The sequence below is a fragment of the Gallus gallus genome, chromosome 4 (assembly GCF_016699485.2).
Source record: "Gallus gallus isolate bGalGal1 chromosome 4, bGalGal1.mat.broiler.GRCg7b, whole genome shotgun sequence".
In the NCBI taxonomy this organism is placed as follows: domain Eukaryota; kingdom Metazoa; phylum Chordata; class Aves; order Galliformes; family Phasianidae; genus Gallus; species Gallus gallus.
In genome coordinates this window covers 47,343,830-47,360,721 of record NC_052535.1, presented here as the reverse complement: position 1 = coordinate 47,360,721, position 16,892 = coordinate 47,343,830, and the positions used below count along the sequence as shown (strand labels likewise).

Sequence of the window (16,892 nt, the reverse complement as noted above, 5' to 3'; positions counted from 1 at the left end):
ATTTCTGCAGCAAAGTTTCAAGAAGGGCTCATTTGGTGACATGTACAGTGGAATAAAAATCACATATTGCTGATGGGGAATTTTTTTTACCTGGTAGCACCAAGAGATGTTTGCAGAGACTGACAGTGTCTGAATACTTATCTTCTACTGCAGGTATTGCCTTGAAAAGTCTTGATTTTGTGTCAGCTTTGATTAAGCATGGCCTGTCTCTCTTACATGAGAGTTTGTGGCAGGTTTTCTATCTTTCCACCATGCCAGATGTAGGTGGCTCTGATCAACTCTTCCTTTTTTCTCACTGGTAACCTAGGTGAAAACACCCTTCTTATATTTTGCAAGACATTAAGGAAGACTCATATTTTGCTTGATGATTACTGATGGAAATACATCCATTTTCTTCAGTACAGTGCTCAAGACTAGAAATCCTCTGGGCCTGGAAGCAAGACTTACAGGGACGCTGCATAGCAGGAAGCTTGTGACCTTTCTACAGAGCAAATGCTTTGTACATTACAGAGGTTTTTATCCATTTGTGCTGTGCAGGAGTGCAACTTGGTGCGTAGTGCATTGCAGAAGCATTCTAGCAAGCCGTATCAGGGATGATATATGGGGATGAGTGGCTTAGTGAGTAAGAGCTGTCCTCCTGGCTGCACATGGTGAGGTGTGCTTGCAGTAGCTCATGGGTGTCCAACCTTTTGGCTTGCCTGAGCTACATGGAATGAAAAGGAATTGCCTTGGGCTGCATATACATAGGTCACTCCAAAAGTAATGCCTCCTATTTACTTCCATGGAAACCAAAACAGGTACAAAGTGCACAGCAACACTGATGTAGCTAAGAATTTGCTCTAAAACACTCTTTTTACAGTCACCACTATTAGTTATGCATTTTTACCAGCAATGAACAGGAGCCTGCATATTGCACTTGTAGCAATCTGTATCACTAGAGGCATCAGCAGTGGCAACAGCGGATCATGCACTGCCCACCACTTCACTGTGCTCACTTTTACTGGTTGGCCTCCATAAAGATTCATTAAGCATTGATGAATATCAATGGGTGTAGTTGTTTTTCCACATGGAGGAATTCAGTGACACACTTTTGCTCCATCCACACTTCCATACCAGATGCCATTCTGCCAGACTGCCCCTCTGCTGCCATCTGCCACAAGGCAACAACATGTAAGGGAATACTGGTGGGAAGGTTCAGCCTCTAATGTGATAACATCAACATCCACTTCTGATGTCATGGACTGAGAGAATAAAATAGGAAGCATTATCTTTGGAACAGTCTTCACAAAATATGCTATAGTTAATGTACATAAAGTAACTTGATTTATTTTAATTTTCAATGTTTTTGTATTGAAACATTTTTAAAAGAGCAATAAAAACAGAACTAGTGGGATATGTGACCTTGTTTTTATGAAACTAATGCATCAGGCTGGCTTGATGTCTGTGGCTGCAATTCTTGTTGTACTTTCAAGGTATTCATCAGATTTTTTGATGAAATTCTACTCTTTCTGTACTTCATCCTTCAAAATAGTTGTTCACAAATGTCCTTACTGCCAAAAAGTGATGACGTGAATAAGGTGTGACTGTGAAGTGAAGGATATTTCTATTTGATAATAGACAGCTTATGAAGGTCTGGTAAAGAGATGTGGATATATTTTTGCAAATCCATACATTCCATTTGGAAAGTTACAAATTTTCAGATGTATTCATATTGACTGAAAAGTAAGTCACAAAGATTTTTTTTGTCAATCTTGAAACCTATTCTCAAGTTCCTGTATTAAAATGGAAAACACGACCGCATATTTTTTTGCTGTTCACAGGACTGTGTTCAGCCAACATATCAAAATGCATAAACTTACTTGCCATAACTTGAGTTAGCACTGCACTCTGTGCCCTGCTTTCATCCCAGACAGCACGAATATCACTCTAATGTTTGATTGTTGCTGTATCATGAGTGTGTGCCCAGGGCTGGCCCACTCAGAAGGGCAGAGCTGACACTATGATGGCACAGAGCAGGGGTGGCCACAGTCTGAGCTGTGCCAGACCACATGAGGCCTGTGTGCCATGAATTGGACATGGCTGCCATAGATCCTACCTTGTGGCTCAGAGCTGTAAGGGCTTCTGACTTTTCTGTGGGCTTTTATCTAGCTTCAGTCATTGAAGCAATTTTCCAGAAAAGTGCTAACAAAACAGACAATGCCCTACATATGAAACCATGATAAAATAAAAATAGTCACCACCAAATCATTTACTGTACATAAACTTTTTCTAATTTGTTCTTCCTTTCAATAAGAGCTTTAGGAAAGTACATGAGCAGAGGAAGCAATAAAAGTTTAGCTGGGCTAGCATGAACGAAAGCTGTATAACTCCAGTGAGCTTTTGTGACCACCTCAGTGTGAAGTTAGAGCCCTAAAGGGTACACCTGGTGTGTCGTCCAGTGTGAAGTCCTCCTTTACAAAGCTTAAAGGATATGGGCCCCTCTTACTGACGGCATTGGTGATCTGGCACATACCAAGGGTCTGACCTGAAGTTTCCTATTATGATTTCAACCAATTCATATTATTGACTCCAGTAGCTAAAGAACAGATCTCTACGTGCCTGTCTGACCACTGTAGATGAAAAAGCAAACCCTTTTTGCACCCTGCAAAGAACAGCCTTATTCCGCTGAAGACAAATCACAGAGAATTCTGCATCATATATATTAGGGTAGGATCCAGAGTACTCTGCTACATTTTGTACAGGTGTTTAGTTTGTATTGTTGTACAGTTGATCTAGCAAACTGCCTCTGATTTTGACTGCAAGCATGGATTTCAACTGAAAAATGACTTTTCCTTGGGGCTTACAACTTCTTAATATTTACTACCTTTAAAAAACTGAACAGAATTCATAAGTACTGCAATAGGAGCAATTCAGATTCTGATGCTTTTCTCTGAAGGAGATGTAGACATACAACAAAACAAATATAGGCACAAGTCAAAACTGGGAGAGCTGAGGCCAACCTCCTGTCTGCTCCTGATGACTGAGATGTAAGAAGGAACCATTTCCCAACACAAATCATAGGGTTTTTTTCTGAGTGTTCAGCCTGGATATTGGTGGCTTGCTGGGCATAGACTGCAAGCATTTCACATCACTCCTTAGCTGGTATGGACTGATGACTCTCAAGGCATGCTGCAAAGCACACTTGTTCTTTCCTCAAGCTACTGGAAACCAGAGAAGGTAGAGAGATGGCAACAGTTGCATGCTATTTATCTTTCACTGCTTATCTTTCTGGCTACTTTTTCCAGGTTACAGAGATAGCAACTAGGTTAAATATTTGTTGAGATCAGGTAGAAGCAAGAGTTTTCCCCACTTGTATGCCAGCACAAGTGAAGAAGTAATAAATTTCCAGCTTGGACTTGTATAATTATAATACAAAGTACACAAATAAAAACCATGTGACCTACTGCAGACTGATTCATTCATATCATACCTTCAGCTTTATTTGTGAATGCCTTGTTTGTCTGTTTATGCCACAGTTTCTAAAGTATAATGGGTGAGAGGGCCAGTAATTGAATTTACCTCTCTGGCTCCGCAAACTGCCTTGGCTGGTCCACTGGCCAAATTGCCTGTAAGCTACTGTGGTCATGAGAGCTGTCCCTGCAGGTTTCAAAGCTTTGATTTAATCTTGGGCCTGACCAGATAACTAATAGAAAGTGATCAACCAGTTAAGGGTGCTTAAGTGGATGGGATTCCAGGAAGTTATTTACAGCTGCAAGGCACTTCCTGCCCTGGCACTTAACTCTTCAGGTATGTCCAGTTTCCAATTAACTGACTGCACCAGATGAGCAAAACTGCCTTAGTGGGGCAGTGCCCCTCCATGACTCTGAGAATCAGCTTAGAAAACCTTGTTCCCCTGAGCACTTTGGCTAGGACTGACACTTTAATACTTCTGCTACTTCATTCAATTTCAGTATTATGATGTGCAGAATATACATGCAATGGCACTTACTCCAAGAAAAGTAAGTAATTCTGCTGCAAACCTCAGAACAACTCCAGGGCTGCAAGCAACACCAGGTACATGCCAAACAAACCCATGCACATGCAGTGAATGGAGCTGCACTGTGAGCATCCACAGCAGCCAGCTGCTCCCCGCTTTCCTTGCCTCAGAAGGTATTTGGCTGCTAACCATTGTCTTGAGTCTAAATGTTCACCTGACAAAAGTCTAAGCGACCAAAGAGCCAAGCAATCCTTGATTCCTCTGTATGTCCTGAATTTAAAGAGACTGTATCCAGATTTCTGGGTATCTTCCCAACTAGCTTTGCTTTTGAAATAGAAACACCTTCCCTCAACTATCGCTGTTCTTGTCACCAACCAACATGGAACCACAAGGATATATGTGTTCTCTATAGTAATCCCCCCTACTTTCTCTACCTCTGTCCCTCAAAACAGGTGGATAGAAGATTTCTTTCATTTAGAGAAGAAATACTGATAGCTTTTGGTATCACAGATCACCAGCCCTACAGAAGGCACACACCAAATCTGCACCACCACTGTATGGTGAAGGACATCATTTTAACTCACCTTCCTGTTTTCTTGCATACCATCGTCGAAGCATTCAGCAGCACAGGGGTTTGCACCAGGCTCTTAAGTGTTCATCCTTGCTAGTGTAATTGTGATTGATCACTTGCGGTGGCTCAGGGCAGCTTCTTCTGCTTTCTTCTCCAAATGAATTCTTCTGGATCCCCGGGGATGACTCAGTGCTAACATGCAGACCATATCCTGAGACTGTTTGACCTGAAAGATAATTAGCAAGCATTTCTGTAAGGAATAATTGAAGCACTTGTTTCCTAGCACAAGGGATAATCTTTCTCACTAGTTAGTGAACAAAAGGAAGTTAGCAGATAGGAGGCTATGAGAAAAAGGTGAAGGTATGCTATTCTTCTGGAGGGCTGAGCTAGGAGCAAGTTTGCGGTTTTAAGAAAAAGCAGTAGAAGAAAAAAGAGTAATCTAAAGAAAAGACTAATTTCAGTTTTAATATTTTACATATCTTTCATACACAAAGTAAGGTTGGGATGCAATTAACAGAAAGGGAGAAAAGGAGCAATCAATGAAGAGCAAAGATGAATAGGTAAGAAATTAGCTGAGTAAATGCTTTTGTTGTTGTTGTTTAAAAAAAAAAAAAAAGAATAAAACTACTGCCCAAATGAGCTCTTCCTGAAGTTTAAAATACACACATAGAGAAAATATTTCCTTGTCTCTCAGGAGATCTTATCTCAGTCTTCAAACACACCCATTCCCCATCCTCAAACCATACAGTGGGAGTTTGAGGTAGACACTTTCTAGATGTGCAGTACAACTTATCCCAAGTCCCACAGACAACTTCTAAAAGTGCTGTACTGCAGCTGAATGCAGTATCTGTGTTTTCATTAAACCCCGCACTGTGGGCTCCCATTCCCCATGAGGAATTTTCTTTAATATATGGTTTCAATTTCAAAACAACATCACTTTGGGGACCTATTCTGCCTTTATTTATGCAGACTGGCAGATGATGCATCTGCCTACTGATAGCAACTTTAATCAAAAAAGAATCTTTTCAATACAAAACTAAACAATTAATTGGATACTTTAGCGAACACCTACATTACACTCTCATCACGGGTCTGGGGAGCATTAGACTTTAAAACTGATAAATAAGGTGTCCTTGTATTCTTTAACCATCCCCCAGGGAAAGTAGTTTGTAAAATAGTAAAATTGCTAAGGCACAAATATTTATCACAGATCCAATAAGATTTTATGTGGCTTGTAACTACAATATCACATGTTTTATGCTCCTTCAACTTTTAGTTTAGAGTACATCCAGTTTCTTCAGTATAGACAATTTCACAACCAGCGGAGATCTGTAAACAGTATCTTGTTACAGCCCCATGAATACTAGGTGTAATTATTTCTCCTGTATTTTCAATGAAGCTTTATTCTTCCTGAACACACATTGTTCATGTGCTAAAAATGCTTGGAACGCAAGGCACAATTACCTTTATTTTATTGGATTTGTCAGGTTTACAAAGTTTTCAGTCCATTAGAATTTAGCCTTCATTATGCAACATCCACAGTTAATCTTAAGTACTGGGCTATTTTGTATCATTCAGAATAGCTTGTCCTTTAAAATCAGAGCATAACCATCATAAAGCCAAGGCATCCACTGAGGTGTGCTACATCCTGCCCCTTTGATAAAAAGACAGTTAATGGAGGTATTAAATATTGCATCTTTAGACATACAGCTGCCCAGAAGGCAGATTGCTCTGCACAAATCAGTGCAAATCATTCATGTCTGGCTGGAAAGTGTAGCTGGAGCATTAGCATAGCTGTTGGAGGCAGAATTCGTAGACCCCAGTCCCAGACTTGTCTGGGGGCACAGAGGTTGTACAACCAGCAGGCTGAAGCTGTATTTCTGCTGAGAGTAACCCCATCTGGTCAATCCACTGCAGGTTTGCGTGGCATTTCAGCTCTTACTGCAGGCTGTAGAGATCCAAAAAGAGCACCATGGCATTAAGCAGCCACTGCCAGACCACTCGTTTCTGTCTGCTGTGTCAGCATGAGCACAGAGCTGGTGAAAGGAACTGATTTGACTGCAAAACACTCCCAGTACAGGCAGGGCAGCAGGTAGGGGATGGAACAGCTGTTGAAGCAGCAATGTTGTTGGCTGCCCAGCACAGGAGAGGCAGCCCTGACAGAAAGAGGGTGCCCCAGGCTCATTTAAAATGAATAAGAAAGTCTTAATCTCACAGATATTCAGCCCTCCCTCTGGGCTGGTGTGGGAGCTGTGCACAGACAAACTTCACAAGCTGGATACTTAGGGCATGTCAATTACTTACTGACTAGTTGATGCAGTAGTAACAGACTAACAAACCAGGAGACTGGGAATTAGCACATTCACTATCCTCGTTGCGTCTCTCTTGGCTGCACCCCTCTTGGTGCAGGTGAGAAAGGGGCCGCCTCCACTGCTGCAAGATAACATGCATGATGCATGATGTTGCCCAATTGTCATCAGAATTATGTCTTTTCCCTTAGGGCTTTATGACTTTCTCAAGGCTGCATTACTCTTCTAGGATCCTTGGCCTGCTGGCTATCCCTGTCTCAGCAATCACACCTGGGTGCTTTCAACTTCTCTCCTCCTGCACTTCCAGTTTCAATAAGTACATGCAGCCCCAATGACCTCTGTTTTATAGCAAGAGAATAATAGGTGGTTTCCTTGGGTGAAGGTTCCTTAACCTCCTCTGACACTATGCTAAGCAGGCTGTAAATAGAAATGCCGTGGCCTGTATGCAAAGGCACCATCTACATTTGACAGAGGCAAAACACAAAGGAAGACAAGGCTGAGACAGGCAACATATTGCCCTCCTGTTGGTAGAAGCACAGCACTGCAAGGCCTCCACCCATGTGCACCCCTCACCGCAGAGCTGAAGAATCCCTCTGTTTCAGTAGTGCAAACATGCTAAGGCTACCACTACAATACCAATGCCTAGAGGTATTACACTCAGAGCGTATTTTTCTTTCTGAAAAGCAAGGATGGCTTTTGAACAGTGGCAAGTGTCTCTGACGCTGCAACACAGTGATTTGCAGCTTACTTAAGCATCCTACAGAGATGTTCTGAATTACGACTGAATGAGATTGCATATTCAGGGTATTTCTAAAATAATTTCATTATTAATTTTCTTGTATAGCATCCATTAACTTCATTAATACATATTGGGACCATTATAATAAGTAAGTGGCACAATTATCAGGCTAATTGTCCAATAAGCTAAAACAGTCATTCTAATGAATGCTTCTGCTGCTGTCTCAGCTCTGTCTGGAAGCTCACCATGGCTCCTTGGAAGAGAATATCTTGCAGTCCTCTTTCCCACACCCACCATTCCAGCATGCTCTCTGCCTCCCACCTACCCCTGTATGATCTATCTTTATCTTCCTCACTCTTGGGAAGAAACAGCCATTTCAAGCTGAGAAAAACTCATGACATGGTTGTCCTGTTGTCTGTGATGGGTAGGAAGAACAAGATTTTTAAGCTATTTTTTTTATGACCCTAATGACTAGGCAGCAGAATTGCTATCTTGGAGAGGGTAGTGGAAAAACAGGTATTGCATGACTCAGGAGATGCTTTTCGTTGTAGAGCACTCAAACATAAATACCAACAAAGCACTGCTTCCTAGCTTGTATGCAGGATTACATACATAGTGCTTTGTTACCCTCCTCTTTCAGGTGTGCTCAGTGATCTTGGGTGCATTTAAAAAAAAGAAATCGGGCTCTCCACAAAGCCAAAACAGAAAAATACTAATTCATATAGGAGACATACAGAAGTTAAGTCTTTCAAAAGATCTTACCTTAAGAACTAGCACTATAACAAGCAATCTATTCACTAACAAGAAGTTGGACAACTCAGCAGAGGGAAAGAATATAAAAAAAATGGAAGGGGCCAGCTGAAAGACTTAGCAACCTACCATATTTCCAATTAACTAGAGATAAAGTTCCAATTAAGTAGAAAGAATGACTAAGAGGAACAGAAATTAGACTGGAGTGATCACATCGCTGCAGATGTCCTGAATTTTTCATCAGATACTGTCAGTTGGTAAAGAAGATTGATGTTTGTAAGATTCTTGCACAAATATTGTTTAAAGAGAGACTGAGTGAGAGATTAGACTGGATAATCTCACGATGTCATTTCCACTCAGCACCTCTGTGATTTAAAGAGTTGGAGCACTGAGGACCAGAGACCCTAACCATAGGCATACAAGTGAAGGATTGGGGCATAAGTGGAGAACAGACGAGAAATCTGTGAATAGTTCTTCTGAGCAAAGAAGTGAGTAAGTAAAACCAGTGGCCAAGGAAACATTTTGAAAGGAAAAAATTTAGAGGCTTGTCTACAAATCACTTTTTATGTGATCTATTTAAAGATAAAAATAGTCTTGAATTCTCAAAAGATGAGCAAGTGCATGGAAGTACTCATCTTCTTGTCTGATGTCAGTTGGCAAGGATTGCTCACCTTCTCCCTCCCTGCTAAAGTTAGTCACAAACCTCCCAGTGACTTTAGTGAAAACAAGCCAAGCCCTCAAACACTTGAAAGTCACTATTTTTCAACATACTGATAAACTTCCAAATTATCAGAAAACCAAAAATGAAAGAAAGGAAAAAGTGATATAAATGTATTTAGTAAAATGTATTAAAATAAAAATAAATAAAGTAAACAAGCAAACAAAATAGAACTCCTTTCATTTCTGTATAATGAGAAAAAACCCTTGGAACTTTCTTCATCTCTTCACTTCTTTTTCTTTCTTAGAAAGAAAAGTCCTCTACTGTCCACACACACTCATACAAATACACAAAGAACAAACATTTCACAACAATGTTGCTGCTGAAACATGAAATTCACTTGGAAAATCTTCTGTTGGAGAGTTTCTGTGAGGAATGAAGACATTTCCCAAACCCTCTGTTCAGAAAGAGCAAGGTATAGAAGGACTGCCCCAGCAGCCTCTATCTATGCTGTCAACTCTGACAAGTGACCCCATGTTAGCTCCTACAGTGGCCACATTGCCACAATCTGAAAAAGAAAACGCAACTGCTTATCCATCAAATTCAGTTCCCTGAACTTTCAAGGAACTGAATCTTGGTAGCTCCTATGTTTGAGGCCTTCTTCAGACCTGCCATTTGGCAAAGGCTATAGACATAGTCCTTACTTACCAAACAGCAATGGAGATCACGTTACAGTAGTGTTTTTGAAGGGAGAGAGAACATGTTCTAAATGTAACACTGATTCCCATTTTTCTTCATATCTGATATTTCAAGAACATATACATTCATATAGCCAAGTTCTCTAGTGTATCACTGGGCAGAGAACCAAGGCTGGGAGGTTTTGCAAAGCCTGTTTTCACCATTATGTTTCTTCCTCAGCGCAGACATGGAGACGGCCAAATTGAAACTGAACACTCCAGAGGAATTCCCAGGTCAAAAGAATCAAATCTACATATTGAAATGAAGCCCCATCGTAGATGTTAGCAACAAATACATTATTCAAATTAAAAATGTGTTTTTTTTTTTAAATGGAGGTTACTATCATGCAGCCTAATTAAAACTTGCCTCTTGGTTGAACCATAAGTGAAACTACTCTATATAGTTATGCTTTACTCTATGCTCTATACTCTATGCTTTTTTGTTTTGGGTCAATTTCTCTTTCAGTTGCAGTGTACTCTCAACATCAACTGTGTGTGTGTATATACGTATATATACACACACATATACATATATATAATACGTATAAAAATATGAAAAACCAACCAGCTAGGTTGATTTTAAAAAGTTAAGATCACAAAAGCCCTCCGGATATTAATCTCATGCTTGAAGTCACTTGTTTCCTTTATTCAGGAACAGGGATCATCTTTATTCTTTTCCTACTGCAACAAAACATATTAAGGTAAAGTGTAAGGCTTTGGGAACATGACTGTCATCACTGTTGCTGTCTATATATTGTTCTGAAGATCTTCACTCCAAATATCTTTGCTCTCTCAGCTAAGGTTTCTCAATTTCCCAGTATAATATCTGAGCTTCGTTTAGAACTTAGCCTTATTTAGGGGTTTGACATGTGTTTTCATTTTACAATACATATTCAGTTTGAGGAGTTTATATAATGACTCATCATCAGCAGGGGCATTTAACTAATGGGCAAGAGCACTGCCCACCCTGCTTAAATCTTTAGTGGGTTGCTTTTAATTTGACAGCATGCAATGTAGTTGTTCCCAGCTCCCTGGCTGATTGCTTGACTTGTATCTAACCTTTGCAACCTTCTTTTGTCTCTTCCAGGCTCAACAAGGACAGCATGCTCTGTGCTACTTACCGTGAGCCATTTTATCAGATGTGTGCATTGCAATCAGATTATATTATTTAGTGCAGAGGTTTAACTAGAAACTTCTTGCATGTATTTCTAGACTGATCACTCCCAAAACTGTTTACCTGGAGATGTTATGAATACCACACTCATAATTTGTGTGCCATTTGGCAAGAACTATCACCAGTCACTCCTGTTATAGGCTTGTGATGCTGCTGGATAACACTGGTGATTCATCAAGCAGTATTCAGCTGTGTTTGCCAACCATTTCTTATTGAAGTGCCCACCCTTTCCATTGGGAAGAGGCAGACAGGTCAATGTCACTCCTGGACATTGTGTGAGCACCCATGACAACACAGTCTGTACATAAGACATTGTGTTCCTAAATTATTTTATTTTTTTCCCCAGGACAAGAGCATTGGACAATGAACTCCAGTCTTCCTACACTTTTCCTCTGTCTTTTCACTCTCTCATTTCACTGCAAGTCAGCATTTGCTGGGGATTCATGCTGAAGCCTGGACAAGCCAGGAGGACAAATAGCAATGAGGCAGGGGAGATGAGAGGACTAACTGTCAGGGCAGGCAGTTGCTGTAGCTTTCATAGATAAGGCTAATGGAAACAGCATCAAAACTGTTAATCTGCACATTATTCATTTTTATGTGCTGCTAGTAGTTACACTGAGCCCTTCTCATCACACTTTATATTTTTAATACCCTCTAGCAATGTGATAACTCTTGATCGCTCCCTCAACCTTTGTAGATGGGAAAACCAATATTCAGAATATGAAACCATTACACAGTTTTCAACAGGCATTGATATAAAAATAAGGTGCTTACAAAACAAAGACATTAAGATGTTCCTGACATTTTCTCCATAGAAAGCAGTACTTTTTTTAACAGAAGAGGAATTTCTATCTGACAGACTGCAAGAACTTCACTATAGCATCTGATATTGTAAGCTCAGATCTCTCAGCCTAAATGAATAAATGGAAATATTGAATAGACACTGCAATGAATGCCTGCTCTCAGGGAAAAAAAATAAGTGTCTCGGATAATAAACCACAGAAAGTAAAGACTATAAGTAGATGAGGACAAACTGCACCTTTGCTTTTCCACATTCTTACTATCCCAATGAAAACATGAGGAAGTTGTTCTGAAAAACTAATTTAAAGACAGCAAAGGCACCTATAGTTCATTCAGCAGTGTGTTCTATGAAGCACTGCATAGGAGGATGCTACAAACCCCGAGTTTCTGCTGAAATGATTCACTGCAGCATTACTCCAGTTTTATCCTGTGTATCTCAATTGATTTCAGCATAAGACTGGAATACTGCAAGGATGACTCAGACCCACTGCTTTTGTTTCAGAAGAAACGGCACGGAGACAGCTAGGAAAAGTCTATCATTCTCTTATTTAAACTCCCCCATGTCCTTGGAGGAAGAACACTGATTAAAAAAAAATAAGACTCTTTCTGAAGAGCCCAGATGAGAGCACAGCTTAATGGATCAAAGAACATACCTTCCATAACTAGATTAAGCACAGCCTTTAAAAGAAAAAACACAACCTCCTCTCAGACAAGATGGCACAGTGCAGTCACAGCAAGATGATGGCAAGGAACTGATGTTTTAAGTGTCAAAATAGTGGTGGTTTTGAAACTGAAGTTAACATTAGGAGACTCCAGAGCTTCAATATCATATGTTCTCCAAGAAGTTGCTGAAAGAGGATTTGAGGACATGTATTTCACTACTCTGCAATCCCTCACTGCATTGATTCAGAACTTCCACTAGTCATTTCCAGAAGTACCAGAAGAGAAATATTTTCTATTTTGTACTTAAAAAAAAAAAAAGGTCAGAAATTACCATTACTTACAGCCTACTCAGTACATCTCTTGTGCTGACCACATATCAGAGTCGCTAAACAACTTAATTTAAATTCCTGTCATCAGCTAGAACCAATAATCTCTCTACTCTCATCCTGCAAGATCGTCTTCTGAACCAAAATAAGCCAAAGAAACTAAAAGTCTATGTTTCTTAGAGGGTTTTAGCCCTACATGGAGTGAGCTAACTAGCTATCGCAGACTGCCTGAAGCCAGCTTTAATGTATAAACCCTACAAACACAGGCATCAAACTGCATGAAAGCACAGACAGTGGCTTTGAAGCTCCAGCAGCTTGACAACAGAAAAAACCCACATTTTTGAAGTGACATCCTTGTTCTCTGGTATGACCTGCAGAGGTGAGGCATTGAAGAGTTCTTGACTGTGGCATTGCTCATATCTCACTGCACTGATGAGGAGCCTCATGCTGACTTGGGAAAGAATGAACTAGAAGAAGGATGCACTCAGCAGGAGTAGGTGACTAGCTGATGAGGGGAATGATTGAATGGTGGGTTAGCAAAGCATCCACAGCCTGTTTGCCTCTTATCGTTTTCCTTTGTCATCCCTTACTTCCTTCTCACTTCATCTGGGCTTTATTTATTTATTTATTTAGGTACCTCTATTCTACCCTGCAGTAGAACAGTACAAAATAAACCAGAAACACATTTAACCAGTACTAATTAGCCTCTTTCAACACTGAAGGAAATTAAGGTATACTATGTTAAGACTGAAAGAGAACAGTCCTCATTGTGAAGTCTATTGAGGACATGCCTGAAAAAGACTTGAGAAAATCTGATCTAGAGTTTGCACAACTGTCCCTTAATAGGACACCATGCAAGGACAAATCTACAAAACAACAACAAAAAAACACACATGCATATTTGTAGCTGATAATAGATAAAATAGAATTACTTCACTTACCTTACAAAAAAATGAGAATTAAGTGAAGTCATATTATGATTTTGCTTTTGACAGGGTCCATGGGCATTGCACAGTCAACTATACACCATTTAGTATCTTGATAAGCTGTATCATCCTGGTCGTGAGATTAAGCCCTAAGACATCAAATGCACAGTATCCTTTGGAAAAACACATACCCCTCTGAGAGCATGATAAGATTAAGCAGAGTGGGTATTCCCACGTAGCCACTGGAGACTTGTTGCTTATTCTCTAGTGACTGTTCCCTAGCCAGCTTCTCCCTGTGGATAAGCACTTGAAGGAACCCATTTTCTACATCAGAACTGCTAGGAAGTGACAAGAGATACAGAAGAACTTTCATATAAATTGTAGATAACTTGTCAAGAAGCTGAATCAAGGAACCAGACGTTATTTCTTTAGGCAAGGCAAAGCAGCCTTTTATTCCCTAAGTTATCAAAATCACATGATCAAAGCCCTACAGCTGAAATCAACTATTAATTTGTCAATGACTTAAGTGAACAGATATTACAAACAGCTGAAATCCCACTGGTAATTGATTGTGTAACAGCAAGCAACAAGTAATGAGAAATCAGTAATAAACACACATTTTCAGTTCCACTTGAGAAATGCCTCAGCAGAGAAAGGCCAACGCTAGCTATACAAGTGCAACCCATGCTCTGACCATGGGAGAAACACAGGGGGTGGGAGATGACTGGGAAGGGAAAAAGAGGCAGAGCAGATCCTCTATGTATGTTCTTATCACACCAGCTGCCATAACTTAAGTCAGTTAGAAGATTAATTGAGGATAAAGTGTTATCAGTAAAGCCATATATTTATCAGATCCGTGGATTTTGTTGATTAATTTCTAACTCATATGCCATAAGGTCCAGGCCCAGGGAATGAGCTGTTAGAAATAACTTGATGGAGCTAAGTGAAGTCTTCTGGTCTTTTCCTGTCTGTGGTTTTCCCTATAGCAGGCATGGTTGTTTCCTAGAGGCAACGTATCCCATAATTAGCTTTCAAACACAACTTGTATTCATCCCTAGGAAGGCCTGATCAACAACAGAAAACACAGGACACTGCCCCAGTGCTCTCTAGAGCATCTGATGGGTTTATGTCCTAATTTATGAGAGTGACTGTATCGTTCTCTGGCAATGTTGCAGCTTGAGGTTGTGTTATAGATCTTGTAGTCCTAAGCCATAGTCTAAAACAAGTCCAGGTTCAGCCAACTCTGAATACAGCACATTTAAGACAGGGCTTGCTTTAGGGCAACAAAATTTAAACCTTTTTCTTTAATTATGCACCAACACCACTCCTTTCTCTCTTCGTCTATGATTTTGAAACAAATGCTATCCAACTTCATCAGTACTGTCATGATGAGCTATTTTTTTTTTTTTAACTGAGCTAGATTCTTTTCAAAAAAAAAAAAGGATAGAGGTTTAAGACCTCATTCTTACCAGATGTTTTGTGAGCTTTTGTCCTTACTGCAGCTGAAAAGTTTTAAAAAAAAATTAATTCTCATCTCACCCTTTTAAAAAAGAATCCACAAAAGCCCACTGCTTTGAAGACATAATTAAGAATGCAGCAACACAATTGCATGTAGTTTGCAGCTCCAAAGTGTCTACCGCTTGGATTTTGATCTTTTAAAACTCCATTAGGCTATGTAAATACAGTACAAATGAATGTGTACTGTTCACAGTTTGCTAGCATCAGCTGGAGGAGGACCTGCTCTCTTTCCTCCATATAGTACTGCCAGTGATCAGATGCTAATGAGGCCTCAACACTGATCTGTACAGAACTGATCCACAGAGGAATGGGGTGTTATGGCCCCCTTCCCTTTCATTTTTAGACCTCTTTGACTTATTCCTGGTTTTAAGACAGCTGTGCAACAATGCCATCTCCCCTCCCAAACTGCTAACTTAAGAACTGAAGTAACCCATTTGCTATTAAGACCAGAGTCATTTCCATAATGGAGAGGACAAAGGAACAAAAGAATGCCTCTGTACATCTCTCATGACATTGAGGCATTTCCATGTTTAAATTGTTTGCCTTCTGCTCTAATGCAGAATTTCTTTATTTTGTTTCTTCAAATAAGCAATTTTCTGTTGCATTAGAAAAAAAGTGAATAGCTTGGCAATCAAAGGCCCAGGCCCAGAAGTGGTTTTAAGAAGCAGCTGAATTATTTCATGCAAATAAATCAGCTTGAACATGATCTTTTCCACCTCCATTCACTCATCTAACCTCTATTGGAAGTGTTCTCTGTTCTCAAATATTTGCCACATAATTGATGGTAAGGAAGTAAGCCAACACTGCTCCTGCATTACAGGCCTATCCCTGATATGGAACAACAGACTCAGAGAGATAGATTAATGCACATGGATTTAAAGCCTTGAAAAACAAAAAACTTCCTTTCGAACTTAGCTATATGGAAATGCTATCAAAAAGCCAAGGGTCCCAGCGTACATGAGTTTCTACACAACCTTTCACATTTCACTACTAAATGCTACAATCAGTTTCTTCCTCCAACTTTCAGTAACATTTGAAGTTTGGAGAATCCTTTCTGGGATAATAAACATACAAGTAATCTCAGCATCACACGAAACAAATACATTTCCAGACCAATAGTTCTGTGTTAAAATTGGATCTGCAGGGAAAAAAAAATAAAATCATTAATAAAAACAAAAAAGCAACTACTAATTGGAAGTCTCCTCACAAGTATAGTGACCTTACCCCATTTGTCTGACAAACATCTCTGAGCATCTTTTTAAGCTGTAGGCAACCTGCTTTGAAGATACCTGGGGGGACATAAATCACATTTACACAGTTCCTTGCAGATATGCATTTAGGATGCATGGGGTAGAAAACTAGATAAACAAAAGTCCCAACCGGACTCTACTTGCACAGCCAAGAATGAACTCAGCCTTTCTTCCGCTCATACTTGAGAAACTAGGACTGAGAACTGTGAAAGTTGAGCTACTTCATCTGAACTTCTATCCAACTCACAGTTAATGGCATAGGTGAAGCATAAATGCTGCTGCTTAGATGGATACAGGTTGCAGTAGATCAGTTCCAGAGTGCTCAGGAAAAGACATGATACTTTACTTTTGTTACCAGACTCTATGTGGATAGGAGGGAATTTCATAAGGAAATAATACACACTCATTTACGCATATGTATTGTGTGATTTTGGCTGATCTCTTTAGCATGCTCAATACAGCATGCAGACTTTCTTTATAGCCAAGCCAAATGT

General features: G+C 40.0%; 1 long non-coding RNA gene across 4 annotated transcripts in view; it reads right to left on the bottom strand.

Moving 5' to 3' along the window:
- LOC121110599 overlaps nt 1-16,892 on the bottom strand; it is a 120,159-nt gene that overhangs the window by 35,456 nt on the left and 67,811 nt on the right. For all 4 annotated transcript variants that reach the window (XR_006939084.1, XR_005859276.1, XR_005859277.1 and 1 more), the window contains exon 3: nt 4,561-4,773. This is a non-coding gene — a long non-coding RNA (uncharacterized LOC121110599). The remainder of the gene's footprint in view (nt 1-4,560; nt 4,774-16,892) is intronic.